Genomic DNA, 16720 nt, shown 5'->3' with positions numbered 1-16720 from the left:
GGGAGTATGACATCTTGCCCGAAGGTTAAGGCATAAGGAGTAGCTCCAGTTCCTACCCTTTTGGAGATTTTGTAAGCCCACAACGTGTCTCCTAACTTTTCATGCCACTTCTATGGACTATATGCCACCATTCTTTTAATGATGTTCACCAAGATCTTGTTGCTAGCTTCTGCTTAACCATTTGACTGAGGGTAGTAAGGACTAGATTTGATCATCTTTATCTTGAACTTGCAAATTCTTCTACTTCCTTTGAAATAAAAGATGGCCAGCAATCTGTAACAATTGTCTCAGGCACCCCATATCTATTTAAGATCTTAGTTTCAATGAACTTCTTGACTGCAATTGAAGTGATAGTCTTCATAGCTGAAGCTTCCACCCATTTAGTGAAGTAATATGTTGCCATGATATGAATGTGTTTCCTTTGCTAAAAGTTGGGTAAATTTGCCCGATGAAGTGCATGGCTCATCCTCTGAAGGGCCAAGGCTTGACGACATGGTTCAAGGGTACTGAGGGCACATGTTGGAGAGGTCTATGTCTTTGGCATTCTTCACATCCTCAAGAGTATAGGCCTTGCAATATTTCTCCATGTCAGACCAGAAACAACCATATCTCTTAAGTAACCACCTTATCTTGGTTCCAGCTTGATGTTCTCCATAGATTCCTTTATGCAATTTGGCTATTACTCTCATTGATTCTTCTAGGCCTAAGCATTTCAACAGAAGTCCATCTGGAGTCTTTCTTAACATATCTTTATTCCACATGACATATTTAGTTGCTTGTTGTCTATTTCTCTCTTGTGGAGAATGATGGATCTTTCAAATACTAAATAATAGGTGCCTTCCAGTCTTCTATCTCTATTTCTTCAGTCATCACATCTAGGCTGAATCCCCTTTCAAAGATAGAAGGGACATTTCTTCTTTGCACTTCTATATTTCCTTCAAACTTCCTTTCTTGGATTTGTGCTTCAGAGGCCATTTGTGCCATCTCATTGGGAATTGAATTTAATTCTCTGGGATATGATCGACAGATATTTCAGTACCCCAATAGCTCAATAGTTGTGTTGATGCCAAATAATAACCAACCATGGTAATGTGTCTGCACCTGTATTCTCCATTTAACTGATTGATTACCAACTTTGAATCACCAAACACTTCAACTTCAATTGTCCCCAACTCTATCAAGATTTGTAGGCCAATTATCAGCGCCTCATACTATGCCTGATTATTGGTAGTATCTTGGTAGTTCAAAAGGAATGCATAGTAATGATGAATTCCTTTGGATCAATAATGACAATCCCAACTCCAGCAGCATTTTAAGTGCAAGATCCATCAAAATATAACTTCCAATGAGTGATCCAGAGGCTAGCTATTCTCTTTATTTAGTACTAAATCCATTCTTCCTTGCCCAAGAAGGTTTTGCTTGGCAGGATCCACACACTGGCCACTTCCAGAGTTCTTGAGATGTTGATAATCTCATCCTGAAACTCTTGATGCTCAACCAAGAAGTCTACAATGCTTGACCCTTGATCGTTATTTGGGGCATATATTAAAAGCTGAACTCTGATAGTGTTAGAATCCATTTTCCAATCTTCCTAGTTAACATTGGTTTTGACAGTATATACTTGATCACATCAGTCTTGACAATAATGTGGATGTGGCAAGGCAACATGTAATGCCTTAGCTTGTAGGTAGTGAAGTATAAAGCCAAACACAACCTTTCTACTGGTGTGTATCTTCTTTCTACCTCAATAAGGATTCTATTGAGGTAGTAAATTGCTTGCTCTTTCCCCTTTCATTGTTTTGAGCCAGCAAGCTTCCCATTGACTTTTCAGACGTAGAAATATAAAGCTTTAAAGACTTCCCTCTCTGATGTGGCATGAACATTGGTGGAGAGGCCAAGTAAGCCTTTATTCTGTCAAAGGCTTCTTGTTGTGGTAGGCTCCACTCAAACTCTTCTTTGTCTTTTAACCTCAACAGATGAGTTAACGGCTATATCTTGCCCACCAAGTTAGCAATGAATCTCTTTAAGAAGTTCATTTTCCCAAGCAGCCTTTGTAGTTGTACTTTATTGGTGGGAAGAGGTGATTCCATTATTGCCCGAGCTTTGTTCTTGTCAACCTTTACCCCTCTTTGGTGAACAAGGAATCCCAAAAAGTTGCCTGATCTTAACCCAAAAGCACATTTCTTAGGATTCATTTTTAGCTTATGGATCCTCATTCTTGTTAAGGCTTGTCTGAAGTCTATCAAGTGTTGTTCTTCAGTTTTAGACTTCACCACGATTTCATCAATGTATACTTCCATGCTATGGGTAATCAAGTCATGACAAATGGCATTCATTTCTCTTTGATAGGTTGCACCAATATTTTTAAATCTGAATGGCATGACTAAGTATTCATATGCTCCAACTTGGCCTAGGCATCTAAAAGTTGTTTTGTGTATATCTTCTTTAGCCATTTTATCTGATTATAACCAGCATTACCATCTATGAAAGATAACACCTTATGTTTTGCCACTGCATCTACGGATAAGTCAGCTATGGGCATGGGATATTCATCATTAGAAGTGGCTCCATTAATGTTTCTATAGTCAACACAACACCGAACTGCATTAGTTATAGCTTTTAATACAGGTACAATGTTAGCCAACCACTCGACATATTTAGCAGGCCTAATAAATCTAGCCTTTACCAGCCTCTCAATCTCTTCTATGATTTTTTCATCAATCTCTTTTGACATTCTCCAAGGTGTTTGCTTCACAAGTTTATATCCCTCCTTAATAGGCATTATGTGTTCTACTAAGGTTGAATCTAAACCTGGCATCTCAGTGTAATGACAAGCAAAACAGTCTTTAAACTCATGAAGGAGATTGACTATCTTTGCCTAATCTTCAGTTTCCAACAGGCCACTAACCTGTATAGGCCTTAGATCTTCCTTAGTTCCCAAATCAATGGTCTCTAAGGGGTCTAATACCTCTGGTGGTGGCTTGTCAGGTTCTGCACACAAAAATTCAACTAACTCTGGACTCTTGGGTAAGTCTTCTGGCCCATCCAAGTCATATACACATTCAGCCATATAGATGGCTGCTTCTAACTCCCTTCCAAAAAACTCTCTTTTACCTCTGTTCTGGTTGCTTGAAGACTCTTCCTCCCATTCCTCTTGTTCTTTGGCCAAGCTTTCCCTTTCTTGTTTTCTCTTTCTCCCTTATACCAATAATCTTTTGATTAAGGACCTGACTGCAACTACTTGGTCATTTCTTCTTTGTTCTGACATTACTGGTGTTGGGGAGTTGGGACAATATGGGGTCTATCCCATTCCTCCATTTTGAGGAACAATCCTTGTTCCAAAAGCTTTTGGGCCATCACCTTAGTTAGGTGACCATTCTCATCAACTTCTAAGCACTGAAGAGTCCTAATACCAGGATTGTAAAAGCTATCTTCTGCAACATTAGCTGTGAGGAAGAATGGATGTGTCTCGGCCTCTACCATCTCCCAAAATCATGGTTCTTCGGTCTTGGCTTCATGGTACACTGCAATCTGTTGGTGTATTGTAGATGGTACAGACAAACTCTGATGAATCCAGTCTCTATCGAGCAAAGCTCCATAAGTGGAAGTACTATCTACTACAAAGAAAGCTAGCATGATTTGCTTGGACCCTAAGTCAACTTCTAGAGGCAATATCTCATGTGTTTTAGTGATAGCTCTAGAAAAGCTAAAGACTATTAAATCCGTAAGAATGAGATCTTCTTCACTTCTTCCAAATTTCTTCATTTTCTTCAATGGTATTATTTTGACTGCAACTCTTCCATCAATTAAAACCCTTTTGAAAGGTACTCTCTCCAAATGAGCAGTCACATATATAGGCTTGAGATGGTCAGCTAAAGTCATACTCAGGCGATTGAAAACCATTCTATCATAATACACTTTCTCGGGCTCCTTCCTTATTTGCTTGGGCAAACCTTTCTTGCTGGATTCTTCATTTCTTGCTTCTATAACATGTGCCATCATAGGTTCTGTTGCCAAGTAATCACCCTCAATTGTGGCAAGTTGATCAGGCCTGTGCTTCTTTTGGCAACATCAGCTCGGGTAACCTTTCCTCCCGAGCTATACCAAAGTTTAGCATTTGTTCTAGAACTTCGCAAAGAGTATCAATCAACAAAGGTGAGGGCATTCTCCTTTCAGGTGAGATAGTTCTAAAGCGTATTGGCTCTAGGCTCCATCTTGGTGTTGGCATCATTTCTATGTCCTCCTAAGCTTTCCACAAGATTCTGTACTTTCCTGGATAGAGGCTTTATGGCACATGATATATTTCCTTTTCAGTTTTGCTATTTGCTATCTCCTTTTTGGTTCTCCAATGAAGTTGATTTCTTCCCCCATGAGGTACTTTCTCAAACTTCACATTTTCAAAGGTTTCTGATCTAACATGAACTTTTAGTGAGTTCATATGGGCTTTGTGTTGCCTCTGGACCCTCCTAATCATAGAAGCTCCCATTTCTTCCCATCTTTTCCAACTACATACCATTTCCGCCCGAGTCGGGTAAAATCCTTCTTAGTGAATAGGGATATTACGCTGTTTGTTCTTCCCTTCATCCTAACATCACCACCGACATAGCTTGGCTAGAGAGATCTCACGTTCACCTATCTTTGCATTTTGGCTTCTCTGTCTTCCACTTCTTCAGAGACTTTGTGGTTTCTAAACACCTCAGACAAGTTTTTTGGTTGAGAATCTCTTCCTAACCTTTGAAAAACATTTTTGGAGGTCTCTTTCTTACCTGCCCACAAGATGCTTCTGCGAGCTTCTTGTTCTTCATTTTCTTTTCTTTTGATCAACTCTTGATCAATAATAGCTCCTGATACTGGTACTTTTAACTCATATTCACATTGGCACTTGCTACAAAACACCAACCCTTTAACTATAGCTGCTTTGGGTTTCTCTGGCAGCTTGATAGTTTATTCTGTCGGTCTATCAACTTGTCTCCTTTCTGCTTTTACTTCCCAAGTGGCTTTCCCTTTCCCTTTTTTCAGCCTAAGTTAGGTTGATCATGTTTATTGGGGCTTATGGGAAGGGATTTATGTTAATCATCATGTTAGCCTGTGGTTTCTCCAGTAGCAACTTTCCCTTCATTATGAGGTCTTGTATCCAATCTCTAAACCGGACACAGTTGGTTATGGAGTGGTTGAAGGTATAGTGTAGCTTACAATCCTTCTTTCCTCTTACTTTTTCTGGTTTAGGCATCTTTTTGGTGTTGTCGGGTACAATCACTCTTGCTCGCACCAATTCTTCATAGATCTCCAAGGCCTTGGTTAAATCAAAAGAATAACTCTGGTATTTAAGGGGCTTCATAGGGACAAATCATCCATCATTTATCACCACTTTCTAATCTTTAACTGGTTGGACTAACTTCGTCACTATTAATGGTTTGAAGAGGGTAGTCATTTCTGCCTCACACATGTCTATCCCTTCTCTTTCGTGGCCATCACTAGCTTCTGACTCTGCTCATTCAAACTCTACTTGGTGAATTGCAGCTTTATTTTTGTAAAAGGGGGGAACCTTGGATGAATGTTTCACTTGTTGTTCTTCAAGCAACAACTTCTCATACTTTGTAGCAGCAATTATCAACTCTTACAATTTATTGAACTGTACATCATAAGTTTTTTTCTCAAAGGCAGCCTCAAAGCCTTCTGAGCAATGGATATAAGTTGGGCATGATTGACAAAGAATTGGCACCTCATCCTTGTCCTTCTGAAACTCATCGTGAAATATTCTATAAACTCATGCTCATATTGATTCACCTCCACTAAGTCATTGATAGACATCTCAGGCTCCATCTTATAAAACTGCTCATGGAAAGCCATCTCCATTTGCCCCCAGTTAACAATTGAATTAGGGGGGCAAGAAAGAGTACCATTGAGATGCTAAGCCAACCAACAAGTTCCCAAACAATCTTAACTTATAGTTAGGATTGTCTTCAAATGCCACATAATGATTGGAGAACTTGAAAATGTGATCTCTAGAGGACACACTGCCATCTTCTCCACTGAAAGTTGGAAACACAGGCATCTTAAAGTTTAGGGGAAAAGGATCCTGCTCATCAATATACTCAGGGTATGGCTTTTGGTAGGTGATCCTGAATAGCGGGCGAGCCTGATGTTGAGCATTCTAGACTATCATCCTCGTTAACTCAGCTAACTCATCTCTGAGTTGCTGATTTGTTGTATTATTAGGCGGAGTATGAGGGAGTTCCCACTTCGGGCTACTATCATTGCCTGAGAAAGCTTCCTTTCTTAGTTCGAGCTTCCTCCATTTGGCCCCTCCTCCTTTATTAGCCAATGGTGGTGGCCTATGAGGGGGAGATTTATCCGCAGTTGTGGCATCCCATATTTCTTTATTTCTTGCCCACTCTGCACCTTACCATCTAATAAAAGGGGGTCGAGCAACTCCGCATCTATGATCTCTTCCAACATTAGTTGATTAACTCCAAATCCTTCCTTGTTCTTCCCTTTATTCCTCTTTTCCTCAAGTAAAGGAAATAGAGGAATAACTGGCTCCTTCATAAGGCTGGCTTCTCTTATCATCTCTCTAGCATGACCATTTCTTAGAGTAGAACATTTCAGATCTAGTTTTCTTTGCAGACTCCCTATTAAAGAACAGAGTTTACTAACTTCTCCTATGATCTCTAGAGAAATCTTTTCCATACTTTTCAACATAGCCACCATGGTGGCTTGTAGGTCTTCATTGGTCACCTTTCCTCCTAACTTCTCAGATGGGGTCAGGTTTTCCAAAGCAGCTAGTCCTTATAAAGAAAGGAAATCTTCCAGAATATTTGTCATGGTTGATCTTGGCATACACTAGGGTGGTCCGTACTCTATGTTCCACCTTAAGGTTTTCTCCTTCCTTCTTCTTCTTGGCATACAAGCTATCAATCAAGTCTCACCGACCATGCTAAAACTATGTTCGGGCAAAGATTTCTATAGAAAAAGGATCTTTGGACCTCAACACAGCTCCCCAAAGGATTGGCACTTGGGATGTGTAGTCGGGCTCTTGGTTGTTGATGTGCTACAAGAAGAGAACAAAGTTAGTTCTGAAATGTGCCTTTGTGGGGCCTTAAGTGTAGGCCTGGAGGCTCGCAATCAAAACTAACCAAGTGCTCGGCGTGCCACTACTTATTTCAGTATAGTAGATGTAGAACAAGTGTGTTTTAAGTCGATTACTTGGGCCCCAAGTTATTTAAACTTCTTGTTCTCAAAAGATTGTCGTGGATGGGTTAAGTCCACATTAAGTTCTTTTTCTTGCCTTGTAAACACGGGCTTTTAGTTCATGATCTTGTATGCTTGAATAGAATTAGACCAGATCCTATTTAAGTCATTTGTCCGATCCTTAATTGCTTTTACTGAAAACATATCCATTAAACTAATGGATCCAAATGCAAATGAGACTCTTACAATAGGAAAATTGATGGAAATAACTTGAATACATACTAGAGAATGCATTAAGTAACATATTTACTAATTCATAAAATAAACAAAGAGCTTCGGGCAAGATTTCACCTTGTTTGGCAAAGTTGAACTTCTTATAGTCACTTATCTTTATATTTACAGGGTTTGTATGCTAAAAAGGGATGGATGGTGTTGATGCACAAAATTAGTGAGGACTTTGGTACAACAGAAAGTGTTAAGTTTATGACCTTCGCTAGATTGCTCCGGTCACTAGTGTGGACAAGTATGTAAATGGATAGGGACAAGGAAGCAAACACAAGATGTACGTGGTTCACCCAAATTGGCTACGTCCACGGAGTAGTGGAGTTGTCATTAATTGTGAAGGGTTTACACAAGTACATAGGTTCAAGCTCTCATTTAGTGAGTCATAGTGAATGATTTAGTACAAATGACATTAGGTAATATTGTGAGAGAATGATCTCTATCTATAAAAAAGAGTTTCTAGTTTCATTCTGACATTGACACGTGTCGTGTTGTGATTGGCTTTTGATGTTAACACGTGTTGCTATGATTGGCTTCTGATGTCGACACGTGTCGCGCTGTGATTGGCCTCCTGGTTGGAGGGAAACTCTTCTGGGTCCTTGACAGTATAACATTGACCGGTGCTCAGTACTTTCAGGATTGGTCAAGTATGGTACAAACAGTGCTCCCTTAAGTTCCCGAGTAAGGGAAGGTCCTCGGTTGGGGACTTGCAAGATCCAAGCCATTGAGTAATCACAAAACTTCTAAGTACTGAAGTGTGATATCATTTTCACTTGCCTTATCTGTTTCATATGTAGATGTGGCATCTTCTCTGGAAGTACTTTTCCTTCATCCAAGGGTGATATCTTTAACCGATGAAGATGCACAAGGTAATGTATCAATTTCACTTGAAGCTTACTTGTAGTTTCGGGCTTTGTCAAGTGCGATACAAACCCTATAAGAGGAGTCCCCCAAATCATTGAGCTAGGAGATTTGCCGAAGAAGGTAACAGACAAGGTAAACAATCTGACTTCCAAGCAAGCAACCTTGATTGGAGGTTCGACTTCGGCTTTCGGTTGATTGTTCTCCTTCTTCTTGTGTCTAAACAGCAACAAGGATAAGGATAATCAAATGGAGAAGAGATGATATGAGATATTTTTGCTTTTGAAGAAGTAACTTTCCACAGGCTTATTCTTGAACTGGGCTGGAGGGTTTTGCTGGTTTCCTCTAGAGTATAATGCCAACTTAAGAATTTGAGGGTCAAAACAAGTCCATCAAATCTAGAGTACGTTCGACCCTGATGATATGGGATACTTTTGCTGTTGACAAAGTAGTGGATGTATCAACACACGTTCTATTACGCTTGTCTCCACATGCTTCCTTGTATCATTCTCACTTACTCTATCTGTTCCTCAGGCAGATGTGGTATCTTCTCTGGAAGCATAAGATGTTGAAGATGAGTACTCGAGAGCAATGTTAGGTAAGTAATCAGGGAAGGGGTTCCAGGCAGTCAGTTCCTAACTGGAAGCTTGATTCCAAGTGCTAACTGATTGCTCTCTTTCTCCTTGTCTTGCAGGTAAGAACAATGCCAAAGGAAAAGACAGGGAAAAAGCATGATATGGGATACTCTTACTTTTAACCCTGATGATATGAGATTCTCTGGCTCTGGTGTGGCTTGTTTGCAGAGGTATTATCGGGAGGAAAAGAAGCTAAGTATTTCGAGAGACTCTGCTAAGAGTGCCCTCTCGGATGTGAAGAAAAGTTGAGCATATATATGAGTCTCCCTAACAACAAGTAGTAGTGTTATTCCTAACAACAAGTAGTAGTGTTATTCCTAACAACAAGTAGTAATGCTATTCCTTTACCCTTCTTGGTCATAGCAATGTAGTGGGAGCTACAAGCTTCATGTGTTTTAACTTTGTCAGAGCACTTTGAAAAAAGTGGTCTGTGGTATCTGGAAAGCTGATGTTACGTGTGAAGATTGCAGACAAGCTTTATCCAAGAAAATCTGGCTCTCGAAGTTTGGAGAGCGGTGCCTCTTCGATTTTCGAACAAGCAATCTGGCTCTCGAGATTCAGAGAACGGTGCCTCTTCAATTTTGAGAAAGCAATCATGTTGGGAGTCTGACTCTTGAGATTCGGAGAGCAGTGTCTCTTCAATTTTTGAGAAAGTAATCCTGGCGGGAGTCTGGCTTTCGAGATTTAGAGAGCGGTGCCTCTTCGATTTTTGAGAAAGCAATCCTATTGGGGGTCTGACTCTTGAGATTCAGAGAGTAGCGTCTCTTCGATTTTTGAGAAAGTAATCCTGTTGGGAGTCTGGCTCTCGAGATTCAGAGGGCGGTGCCTCTTTGATTTTTGAGCACGTAATCCTGTTGGGAGTTTGGCTCTCGAGATTCGGAGAGCGGTGCCTCTTCGATTTTTGAGAAAGCAATCTTGTTGGGAGTCTGACTCTGACTTTTGAGATTCTGATAGCAGTGTCTCTTCGATTTTTGAGAAAGTAATCCTGTTGGGAGTCTGGCTCTCGAGATTCTGATGGAGGTGCCTCTTCGATTTTTTAGCACGTAATCCTATTGGGAGTTTGGCTTTCGAGATTAGGAGAGCGGTGCCTCTTCGATTTTTGAGAAAGCAATCCTGTTGGGAGTCTGACTCTGACTTTTGAGATTCGAATAGCAGTATCTCTTCGATTTTCCTGTTGGGAGTCTGGCTTTTGAGATTCAGAGGGCGGTGCCTCTTCGATTTTTGAGCATGTAATCCTGTTGGGAGTCTGGCTCTCGATATTCAGAGAGCTGTGCCTTTTCGATTTTTGAGCAAGCAATCTTGTTGGGAGTGTTTTCTTGAATGTGAGTAAAGGTTGGGCATTTTTGCCAGTCTGCCTTGCCATGGAGCACGGAGGTTGACACACATTGGGACTTTATAGTTATCAAGCATTGTTGCTGTTTCTTTACTCTTGTGGGTAATAGTAGGGTAACTAGACCTTCAAAATTTATGTGTCTAAACTTTGTCAGAGATTTTTGGCAAAGTTATCTGTGGTACCTGAGGAGTTGATGTTGCGTGTGGAAAGTGGTGCCTCTTCGATTTTTGAACCAACGACCCTGTTGCCCTTTCTTTTATAAGGGCACCAATTGTGTGCAAGGAGTACATTCAAAGAGTTATTGCTTGTAGGAATTTTCCCCTTACTTCAGAGATTTATTGCACCTCATTTCTCCTTCATCATTTCTGAGAATGTTTGGCCCATCCGACCGTCGTTTTGACTTGAACTTTGGTGAAGAGGTAACCATGCCTTCTCAAGACAACATATGGTGCCCATCCTTCTTATCCCCTACTAGTCCTCTTACCGTAGGGGACTCTATGATGAAGAATGATATGACCGCTACGGTGGTGGCCAGGAACCTTCTCACTCCCAAAGATGAGTTGGCTATTAAGGATTCTCTGGCTCTCAGTGTTCAGTGTGTAGGTTCTGTGTCTAATATGGCCAAATGCCTATTTGCTCGAACCCGCCAAGTTGAATCATTGGCAGCTGAAGTGATAAGTCTCAAACAGGAAATCATAGGGCTCAAGCATGAGAATAAACAATTGCACAGGCTCGCACATGACTATGTTACAAACATGAAGAGGAAGCTCGACCAGCTACAAGAATCTGATGGTCAGATTTTACTTGATCATCAGAGGTTTGTGGTTTGTTCCAAAGGCATTTATTGCCTTCGTCTTCTGGGGCTGTACCGCGTAATGAAGCTCCAAATAATCAACCTTCAATGCCTCCTCCTTCTGGGGTTCTTCCTAGTACTGAGGCTCCGAATAATCACCATCTGGTGCCTCCTCTTTCTGGGGCTCTGCCGACTGTTGAGACTTCTCTTGAGCAACCTTTGTGAAGGCTCCCTCTTGTTTGTTTATTTTGATTCATGTATATGTACATATTTGTAACTTATCGGAGATATCAATAAACAAGCTTTGCTTCATTTCAACGTATTGTGTTAAATACACCAAGGCCTTCTTCACTAAGTTCTTTGAATTTTTCCTTTTGTTGAAGCTTGTATGTTGAAGCTTTGTAAGTGAAGCATGTAGGTTGAGGTAGTGCTCCCTTAATTTCCCGAGTGAGGAAAATTTCTCGTTTAGAAACTTGAAAAATCCAAGTCACTGAGTGGTCGTGAAACTTCCGAGTATCAAGGTGCAGTAGCATATGGTAGGAGTCCTCCAAGTCTCTAGTCGAGGGAGTTGACGAATGAGGCATTTCCTTTCTAAGTGGTAGCCCAAAACTCCTTCTTCATATATATTTGTTATGAAAGTTGTTAGGCTCAAAGAAGTGGAGGCCTAGACAATTTTTTTTTTTTTCGATTTTGTTTCTTTGAATTTTCGAATTTTTGAATTTTCGAATTTTCGAATTTTCGAATTTTTGAATTTTTGAATTTTTGAATTTCCGAATTTTTGAATTTTCGAATTTTTGAAAAAAAAAAATATATATATATATATATATATTAAAGCTTTGTAGGTGAAGCTTTGAGGTTGAAGCTTTGTTGGGCACCATGAATTGATTTTGCTTCACACTATCTTGATCAAGATAGTGTGAAGCTTTTGTAGGTGAAGCTTTTGTGTTGAAGTTTTGTAGGTGAAGCTTTTGTGGGTCAAGCTTTTGTGGGTCAAGTTTTTGTGGTTTAAACTTTTGTAGGTGAAGCTTTTGTGGGTCAAGCTTTTGTAGGTGAAGCTTTTGTAGGTGAAGCTTTTGTGGGTCAAGCTTTTGTGGGTCAAGCTTTTGTAGGTGAAGCTTTTGTGGGTCAAGCTTTTGTGGGTCAAGCTTTTGTAGGTGAAGCTTTTGTGGGTGAAGCTTTTGTAGGTCAAGTTTTTGTGGGTGAAGCTTTTGTAGGTCAAGCTTTTGTGGGTGAAACTTTTGTAGGTCAAGCTTTTGTGGGTGAAGCTTTTGTGTTGAAGCTTTTATGGGTGAAGCTTTTGTGTTGAAGCTTTTGTAGGTGAAGCTTTGTAGGTGAAGCTTTGGAGTTGAAGCTTTTGTTGGGTACCATGAATTGATTTTGCTTCACACTATCTTGATCAAGATAGTGTGAAGCTTTTGAGAATTGGTAGTTGTCCTCCATTGATGAAGCTTTTGTTGGTGAAGCTTTTGTTGGTGAAGCTTTTGTGTAGAAACTTTTGTGTAGAAGCTTTTGTGGGTGAAGCTTTTATAGGTGAAGCTATTGTGGGTGAAGCTTTTGTAGGTGAAGCTTCGGAGTTGAGGCTTTGTAGGTGAAGCTTCAGAGTTGAAGCTTTTGTTGGGTACCATGATTTGATTTTGCTTCACACTATCTTGATCAAGATAGTGTGAAGCTTTTGAGAATTTGCAGTTGTCCTTCATTGATGAAGCTTTTGTTGGTGAAGCTTTTATGGGTGAAGCTTTGGAGTTGAAGCTTTGTAGGTGAAGCTTTGGAGTTGAAGCTGACATTGACACTGGTTGGAGGGAAACTCTTTTGGGTCCTTGACGGTATAATGTTGACCGGTGCTCAGTAGTTTCGAGATTGGTCAAGTATGGTACAAACAGATGGTAAACAAGTTTATACGAGGGAATCAATGCTACACCACTGAAGGAGTTAGCAATGCTTTTAAACTAGACAAGAGATAGCTTTTTCAGAGAACTATTGCTAAAAGTATTGGAATTTGGGTTGATTACAACTTTTGTATGCAAATTTGGCTTGAGAGTAGAGGTTGTATGTTTGTTTGTTTGATTGATTGAGTATCCTTATCTTTGGGGCCTTTTCTTCCTTTTATAGGCAAATTAGCCCGACTGCTATGACTTTTGCTCTTGCTCGAAAACACCGGGAGGGTAGTGAGTCATCAGCTTTTTACTTGTAATGCCACTAGAAAGTGTTCTTTGGCTGGTAGTAGGTTAGTCTCCATCACTTGTCACTTCAATGGTAAGCACGTGGCTTGAACCTTGGCTTAGAAGGCTTCAATTTGCCTTTGGGCTCGGTGATGGGCTTCGGGCAAGTCCCCTTTAATTTGGCACCCTTGGACTCTCCTTCATCTAAGTCCAATATTCAAATATTAACCCAAATAACCTTAAATTTAATTTTATAGAAAATTAAAACTTTAACTTCAAAGAACAAACAAAAAGCATCCCTCGAAATGCTTGATTGTTTGTTGTTTTTAGTCGAGCACCATCTTATTTTTTAAGCTTATCTTTTTCTTCTCAGTGTTACAATTATTTATGCTTAAGTGAATGAAGGAATAACCAAACAGATTATGCTGAAGTAGATAATTTTATAGCAAGAAACCTTGGGTACAACCAAGTCCAGGACATTCATATATGCATACTAAATTTACAAACTACACCAGTAAAAAATAAGCACGTTAATTAACACTAAAGTAATAATTCAATCATCAACTTCTATGTCATTTAATTTACAAAATTTAGTCTACAAATTTTATCTCCATAAAGAAAAACTCAGTTATGAATCCAAAATAAAATGTTTTATCATTACTCACTATCCGTCTCATACCCATGTGTATCTTTACTACTCAGAATACCTTTCCAAGCTGAGCGTGGTTCTGTCTAACCTTAGTTTTCGGCAACGAGTCATTCCTTAGATACTTTTGTTGGATAATTTTAACCAACCAACTATACGGATTATTGAGCACCTTCCGAGCCAATTTAGCTAGACAAGCTTTATTGAAATGCTCCAGTTTTCTGACCCCCAATGCCCCCAGCACCCTTCGGTCTACATACATCATTCCAGGCTACTGGGTTAGCCCTAGTGTCCTTTCCCTAAAAGAAATTTATTCATTCCCTATTAATATCCTTCTTGTTATTTTTATCGAATTATGACAATTATTTTAGAGTTTTTATCACAAATGGTCTATGATATTGGCTTAACTCATCATTTTGGTCTCTAACATTCAAAATCAATAAATTTGGTCCCTGACATTCGATGCCACACATCAATATAGTCCTTCTATCAATAATCTGTTAAATCATCCATTAAAAATGCATGTGCTATCTCACGTGACCCTTTAAGAAAGGGCATTTTCGTCAAATCATCTCACTTGTTGAATTCAGCAGCAAACATTTGTTGACTCATGTGCTGACTTGACCTTTTCCCTTTCTTCCTGAATTCGGCGGGCAAACATTTGTGATTGTTTCCTTTCGAAAAAGTTAAAATAAGGCCTTTTCCCACTAAAGAAAATGCCCAGCCATTTTGGTAAATGGTTGTGTGCAAAATGCTAATAGCATATCATTCCAAAAGAAATATACCATTCCAAAATGACATCTATTCAAACACATAAGAAACAACATCTATTAATTTTCATATTTCATTGTCAATAGCATATCGTTCCAAAAGAAATAATTATTATTCATAACAACATACCCATTCAATTCCAAAAGCATTAAACAACAGCAACATATCACGTTTTCGAATACAAAAAACAAAAAGTCTTAAATATTTAGATAGTTTTAAAGACTTTAAAAACATAACTAAGCTGTCAAATTTTCACCAAATCCTTCAAGGCTCCATAGCTTTCCTCTCTTTGCACCAAATCCTTCTTGGCTTCCATGGCTATAAAGGTCCCAAGAAATGGCTTCATTATCAGAAATTTGCCCCAGCAAACCCCATCTCCTCAGGCTCCTCTTCAATTGGGTTGTCGACATGTTTTTCGAACAAATCATCATCCAACTCATTCTCGTGTACATGCTCATTTTCTTGCTCTAAATCTTGGTCATAATCACCATCTTTGATTATTTCCTCCTCATTTTCAGCTTGTTCACTTTCATCTCCCTCAACATCTTCATCATCCCCATTTTTTTCCCTGAGTGTCTATAGTAGAATCTCCTTTTTCTCGTTGCTTTTCTATTGTCAATTCCCCATGTTGCCAAAAGTCATCAAAACCATCATCCCAATTCAAGGATTGTGCTATCTCAAACTCTTGCACCACATTACTTGAAGTTGTGCTCTTGTCACTTTCACTAATTGCCTTATCATTCTTGTCAACCATATATAATTCAACTACCTTATTCTTTGGCATATCATGGATTCAATTTGTCAGTTGTGCATCACATACCATTTCTTCAAATATACCCACTTGCAACTTTTTATAGTGGCTTAGCTTCACCTTGTACCTTAGTTCCTTTGCTATGTTATGACACTCAACCAAGGACTGGCAGCCACTAAAAACACAATCTAAGGATACAATTTCACCTCCACTATAATGTTTCTTATTTCCCTTCTTGAGAATCTGACCCCCATAATAAATTTTATATGTGAATTTATCAGGATTAGCTGCAAAATATTGTTTAATACATTATTAAATCCAATGTCAATTAGTTTTTGAACATCTAAATATAAGTCAATTATTTTTGCCACATTTTATGATCAAAACCCTAAGTCCATGCCATACAATGAAGACTAAAATAATAAAAATACATGACAACAACCATTCCAATGTCATTGAATAACTCCAAATCAATAAAGCTATGCAATCTTTAATACAAAATGACAAAAGAAAGGGAACTAGACCACAACAGTACACATATTCATCACCTACACTAACCCCACACCATCTCAAACTGCACAAACCCCACCACCATATATCAAATGTATGAAGAAGGGCTATTGGAACCATCAAAAGTATAAAAAAAATCATGGAAAGAAGCTACATAATACTCACCTTATTTTGGAGGCTTTCCAGATTTAAAAAATTTCTCCAACATGTTTATAGGTCACTAAAATTTTCTCACAATCCACAAAAGTTCAATGATCCTTCACAAAATTCAGAATTTTAGAGTCCTAATCTAAGTAGAACTGAATCGCCCTCGCCAAAATCCCCATTGCCAAGCCCTAGCCTTTTCACCTCTCTAACCAAATAGGGAAAAGGTATCGCCAAAGAGGAAAAAGGTATTGGCGAAAAGGTGGGGCTAGTGACCCAAATAGTGGGTGAGGCAATTTTACAAAAATGTCCTCCATTAAAGGGTCACGTGGGTCAGGCATTTTTAATAAAGAATTTGACAGATTATTAATGGAATGACCATATTGATGTGTAGCATCGAATGTCAGGGACTAAATTTATTGATTTTAAATGTCATGACCAAAATGATGAGTTAAGCCAATGTCAGGGACCATTTGTGATAAATACCCATTATTTTAAGGAAAATGATAATGATTTCAACAATTCAAAAAATGGTCTAGGCCGAAGTAATCTATGAGTTAACTATGTCTTTTTATTGAAGCAAGCGTGCCATACTTGCTACTGAGCTCGGTCCAGCGGGCAAAATGAGTGTGGTGGTGTGGTGA

The sequence above is a fragment of the Malus sylvestris genome, chromosome 4 (genome assembly GCF_916048215.2).
Source record: "Malus sylvestris chromosome 4, drMalSylv7.2, whole genome shotgun sequence".
In the NCBI taxonomy this organism is placed as follows: Eukaryota; Viridiplantae; Streptophyta; class Magnoliopsida; order Rosales; family Rosaceae; genus Malus; species Malus sylvestris.
This window is presented reverse-complemented; position numbering follows the sequence as displayed.